The following is a 6,378-nucleotide window of genomic DNA, read 5'->3' on the forward strand; positions in this document are numbered from 1 at the left end:
GATAAACTCACAAGTGGCCTCAAAAGCTCTCAGAAAGAGTGATAACAACCAGATGACTGTAAAGAAATACAATCCTTCCACCACCACCACCCATCATGTCAAAAACCTATCCTATTTCCCCACCATCACAACTGATGAAGTTCCTAGAATGAGAAGCAACATGTTTTCTTCTTCCTCCTTTTGAAAAAAACACCTTTGAGACAACTAAGGGATTTAAATGTCAGAAAGATAACACTGAATGTTGGGAGAAAGCATCCTAGAAGTGGGAACTATCTAAGAATTCCCCAGAAAGATTGTGGAGTCCCCTTAACCAATGTATTCAAGTAAACATCGGGCAGCCGTCAACCTCAGGAATTTAGATTCAGGTGTTGAATCTGATGGCTGAAATATTCCTGTCCAAATTTTTGACTCTATTCTATGAAGTCTTTCAAGTCTGACTCTCCTATGATTTCTCTTGAGAAATGCACTGGAATGGGAAATTTAATAATTCTTGAAGATGCCATCCAAAACATCTGAAAATTGTGGAAGAGTTTGTGCTGGACTTCATTTAGCCTAGCATTTAGCCTAGCCTTGTGATGTGGCAGGAGCTGAATGTGATACTTCGCCAACCAGGCTGGTGAATGGAAAAAGTATGTGTATCCAATGTTTTTCTTTTTCTTTTTTCATTCTAAGGGGATATCCAGCCAGAGAGGTCAAGTTTTATGAAGAAGGCTATAGTCTGCTTGGAGGATGATGTTATACAAATGATTATTGGCTTCGGTTTTTGCAGCGGTTGTAAAAATAGAAACAGTCTGTATATGGAAATTCTAGAGTTCCTGCAAATGTGGCCGTTCAAGAATTAAATTAAAGCTCTCTTTAAATGACTGTTGGCAGTGTTTAGTTGTCACTTTCTGGCACACTCCACATATTCAAAAAAGGCTAGGTTGTATCAGAACCTGATGTGGGTTGAAATTTTCTTCTATAGCAACATCTACACAGAAAACTCACCACAGGCTGAAAAACAGCATGGCCTAGCTGACTAATTAGAAGTTCTCTGGATAGAAGTGGGTCGTGTAACTACTAAGCCCACATTTCTCATGATTTTTAAAAGAGGAAAACATCTGTACTCAATTTAGAGTGAAGAGAAAGAATGTGATTGAGAAGTTCATTGTTAAATGTGTGTGTTTGTTATTATTCAAGCAATATATTTGACTGGGATCACGCATACTAAACTATGGTTTGATTGACCATGTTTTATTGAATAAAGCAAAATAGCCTGGCTTTGTATCACATGGAAAACCATGGTGAACGTGGCTGGGTTAATCCAAAGTATTAACTTAGAACAAAGCAAACCACATTATGTTTTGTAAATCAAAAGAACATGTTGTTTCCCTATGCTTAGACCAGGGGTGAAATCCAGCAGGTTCTGACAGGTTCTGGAGAACCGGTAGCGGACATTTTGAGCAGTTCAGAGAACTGGCAGCAGAAATTTTGAGTAGTTTGGAGAACTGGCAAATACCACCTCTGGCTGGCCCCAGAGTGAGGTGGGAATGGAGATTTTGCAATATCCTTCCCCTGCCATGCCCCCAAGCCACGCCCATAGAACCGGTAGAAAAAAAAATTGGATATCACTACTGGCTTAGACCATTACAATCTTGTTCTTCTCTCAGCCTTCATCTCCCCTCCCCCTTATCTAACTTGAGAGAGAGAAAGAGGAGAAAATAAAGAGATTTGGTTAAGCAACAAAAGGCAGAGTATTTTATTTGTGATGTCAGAATTGCCTTAAGGATATGTTAGAATGTTAGCTATGTAAAATTTCAATGACTGCAGTGAAATATCTTGGTTCTACAGACCCAATGTATATCTTGTCATGCTCACTTATCTCCTTTTACTCCTGGGTATTTCAACTCCCCATATAAAGCACAGTTTGTTGTCAAGTTGCAATTATTATGAGGCAAAATACAAGCTAACGTCTGGGGAAGAAATGATGAACTGAAGCGAGCTGACAACCGCACTGAAGTGCCAGTAGATGGATCAGCACTTCAGGATTCCCCTCTGGACAAGGAGAGAACTTGTGTTCACCCACAAGTGCTCCAGACAGTTGCTTCTTGTGAGGAATGGAGGGGGGACTGCAAGATATTGATCTTTGGTAGGTTGAGAGCTCTGAGAGATGAGGAAATGCCATCTAAACCCAAATAGCAATCAGGGCTTTTATGGAACTAGGATTTGCATGCTTTCTTTTCTAAGGTTTCAGAATTGCCTATTAACTGCTTAACTCAACCTTTGGACCATCCGGTTTTACAGTACTGCATGAGTTTCCTTCAGTCAATGAGTTTTAAATACAAATTCAAGAACTTATATATTTTTTCCTGCAATAAACAGCAAAAGAAGTCTACCTACAAGACTGTCTGGAATAGCCAGATTTTAATGGCTTAAAAAAAAAAAAAGCAGTATAGGCTGGTTGCTACTTTGATCTCAGTAGAAATGCTGTTCCAGAGAAGATGAACATTGCAGCTGAAAAGGCCATCTCCACCGTCCCAGGAGATGGCATTCCTAAATGGAAGGAATCTGGAGAAAAACAACCTTCCTGAACTTATTGTATGGGCAGAAATCCCTTAGGGTAGTATTTCTCAACCTTGGTAGCTTGAAGATGGGTGGACTTCAACTCCCAGAATCCCCCAGCTAGCAGCACTGGCTGGGGCATTCTGGGAGTTGAAGTCCACCCATCTTCAAGCTTCCAAGGTTGAGAAACACTACCTTAGGGAAAGAGATCTGGAAGTAATCCAGATCCTAAGCTACAAAGGGCTCTAGAGGTCATAATCAGCACCTTGAATTGTGCCCAGTTAATGATTCACTTTAATTTCTGCTTTCTGATGTCTGAGCAGTTGCTTATCCATGTCATGTCCTTTAATCAGTTGCAGGAAGTGAACAAACCACCTCTAGCTCATCTATTTGATAGAGAAGATAAATATTTGCTTCTGATTTCTCCACTGATCCATGCAATGTGATCTATGTAATATGTATTCAAAACATAACTGTGTTAAATTACCATCAATTTCCCTGCTGTATAATTTAGACTGAGGTTCAAACAATAACAAAATGGTGCCATCTGCTGGGTACTGCAGCAGACTTTTAATTGTTTAATTGTTTCTGAGATGTTTTTGATGAGTACAGACGCACTGCAGCAACCCAGAATATTCAAAAAAAGGAAACAGACTGCCTAACCAACATTTCCCAACAAAATAGATACCTACACAACTTTATCAAAAACTCTTTGATCACTGAACTCAATATGGTACAAACAACACAAGCTATGAAAGGGATTTATTGATAGATCAGTTAAACAAATTTATATAGCACCACGTAAGTGATTCTGGGCAGATTACAACATTAAAAAATCCACCACATAATGGAAACCCATAAAAAAAAAATCCCAACTCATCCCTGGCAGCAACGATACAATCAAATCATCACTTGATTTGTTCCATATCCATTTGTAGTCTCCAGGCCCACTGATGAAACCACATTTTTAGGGTCTTTTGGAAAAGCAATAGAGGGAGGACTAACTGTACTATATCTCGGGGGAATGATGTTCCATACAGAAAGGCCACCACTAGGAAGGACCTTTTTTTGTGATCCTATTAGATGTACATCCTTAATTGATGGGACCATAACATACTCTGTTAAGATAACATTACCATATACCAATAGTGTCTCAGAAACAACCAACGGACTATTACAACCAAATGGCATTATTATAGCACACAAACTTAATAAAGTCCTCCAAAACATATATATCTCATATATTTATAATTACCAAGGAGGAAACTACATTCCCACCAAAACTGGCAGGGCAAGTTATTGTATGTAAACAAGGAGCAAAGCTCACATTCAGTCGCACTAATGATGTTACCTAGTTGAGTAATAAAACACCTGCAAATAAACAACCAAGCTCAGAGAGAACCAAGGACTCCACAGCTCAACCCCCAGCTATAAATATTCTCTTCTATTGTAATATGGATTATCTCTAATTGTAGAATCTTTCTCCCTTTAAAATATGCAAGCCACTATGCCATTTCTAATGAGCCCTTCTCTTGTAAAGATTAAATTCAGATAAAGTGTGAAATGCTTTCACCATATTTATTAATGTGAACATACACTATGCCTAAATGTTACAGTTTGTTTTGGGCTACAACTATAGTGGTGTTTACCACTACAGTGCCATACAAGACTTGATCCCTGTACTTTTTAATATTTCTTTATCCATTTACATGGGAGGATTTTGCTAGGTAGAGTAGTAGTTTGGATAGGAGAAAATATTTTTGCTTCAGGATGAATTATGGGGTCTTTGGTGCTCTCTGAGCACCAGTTTCACAATACATGAACATGTTTAAACATAGTTTCAACTGTAGTCCCATGGCAACTGAAGGAGGGCAGGTTGGGCAATCCTAGATTAGAAGATGCTGCAATATCATTACTAACTTGTTTTGCGAAATAGCTCAATAGGGCAAATGAACTCAGTAATAGCAGAACTTTTACTTTCCGGCTAAGAAGACTTGAATTCAGAACCGTTTTATCAACATAAATCAATTATTTATTCTGTGCAGGATGTGCTAACAAATGTGGCCTCAGGGAGGCTCACTAAGAAAAGAAATGCTGCCATGTAGGAAGAAATCAGGCAGTTCTTGCTACGTCAGTGATAACCCTGCAAATGAAGTTGCAGGCAAAGATACCAGTTAAACAGACTATGCATTTGTCACAGTTGTACCTGCCAAGGACTGAATTATTTCAGACAAACAAAGCCAGCTGTTTCTTTTTCTTTGCAAACCTAGTTGTAGAGCCAGTGTGTGTATTATTGCACCAACTGGGCCATCATTGCTTGGGGAAAAAGAAAAAACCCAGTTATGCACTGCTAATTTATAAATATTTCTGTTGTACACTATAGGCACATGGCTGATGTCCTATAGCAGAAGAAAGAAGAGAGAGAGAGAGAAGAAAGAAAGAAGAGAGAGAGAGAGAAGAAAGAAAGAAGAAAGACAGACAGACAAAGAAAGAAAGAAAGAAAGAACAAAAAAGGAAGAAAGAAAGAAAGAAAGAAAGAAAGAAAGAAAGAAAGAAAGAAAGAAAGAAAGACAGACATGAGAACTCCAAATCATTTGGGTTTTCCTGGTGAATAAATGGTGAAAGGGGTAAGACTTGGTTGAGACTTTTGAAAAAGGGGCAGAATTTGTGAATGCTTATTCATGTGGCTGTTATTGTAGGGAATAATTTCCCACAGCAGTTTTGGGAGGGGGCTGATGCAAAAAATTACCATATGAGCTGAGATTATGCCCCTGTGGAGAAGGGACCATTGAAACAATAGCTCACGTCCTGCTATACAGCATCTTCTATAAGGACTCATGGACTCACCTTACCTAAACACCTTACCTAATAAAATATCTGGGAAATACTGATCTTTTTTTTACGTGCAACTACTGTTATCAAATCAGTATGAACTAGTACCGTGTTTCCCCAAAAATAAGACCCTGTCCTATATTTTCTTGAACCCTGAAATAAGCGCTTGGCCTTATTTACAGGGAGGTCTTATTATTTTGGGGCGCGTGGAGGAAACCAGAGGAAATGGCGGGGACCTGCTGTGCATGCATTTAAATATTTTCAGGGAGGGCTTATTTACGGAGGGGGGGGGCTTATTTTAGCGCTCAAAAACCCAATTGGGCTTATTATCAGGGGATGTCTTATTTTAGGGGAAACAGGGTAGTTTCTCTGTATGTGGCCAAATTCTGCTATGCTGTATGTAAAATTAGGCAAAGTGGTTAATCCACCACCAATCACAATATATTATTCGGTTTGTCTGTCTGTCTTTTATTTTTATTTTTTACTGCTATTATTATGTTTTAATGCTTTCATTTGCTGGTCTGTGATCGTAATAAAGATTGACTGCAGGAAATAACAGGAGGAATATCTGCTAGAACTACAACCCTGAGTTCCTGAAGGAAAGACCAACTAGAATCTAACAAAGAAATAAATAAAGAACAGCGGAATCAAACCAAACTATTTACAGACTTGATGACGAACATCTATTGGTCTTCAGGCTAATAGTTTCCCATTCCTGCATATATAAATGTTTGAAAAATTGCCAAAAGATGAATATAACCATTAGTTAAATGAGATGGGAGGTTTTTTTAGGACTTGTTTTTTAACTTGTTGCAACCTGGTCTAAAATGCTTTGCCTTGTTTTTTTTTTTTTTTAAAATAGCTGAAACCATGGTTGATATTCATCATTCCCAGGGTGGCTGTTGGCCAGAAAAGCACTAAAACATCCCATGTTTTGTTTTGAGTTTTTGATTTAGTCTCTTTCTGCTTTTCAGCTAAGGATCAGAGAAAGCAAGGGTGATCTAT

The 6,378-nt window shown here is 38.5% G+C and overlaps 1 long non-coding RNA gene across 1 annotated transcript; it reads left to right on the plus strand.

The window, feature by feature from the left end:
* The first annotated feature begins 1,890 nt into the window (after positions 1-1,890).
* Positions 1,891-5,433, plus strand: LOC132710631 (uncharacterized). Its single transcript, XR_009621312.2, has 2 exons — positions 1,891-2,128; positions 4,925-5,433. It is a non-coding gene; the product is annotated as an uncharacterized LOC132710631 (long non-coding RNA).
* Positions 5,434-6,378: the final 945 nt, after the last annotated feature.

This window comes from Pantherophis guttatus, chromosome 1, assembly GCF_059756535.1.
Source record: "Pantherophis guttatus breed Tessera chromosome 1, ASM5975653v1, whole genome shotgun sequence".
NCBI classification, from domain to species: Eukaryota; Metazoa; Chordata; class Lepidosauria; order Squamata; family Colubridae; genus Pantherophis; species Pantherophis guttatus.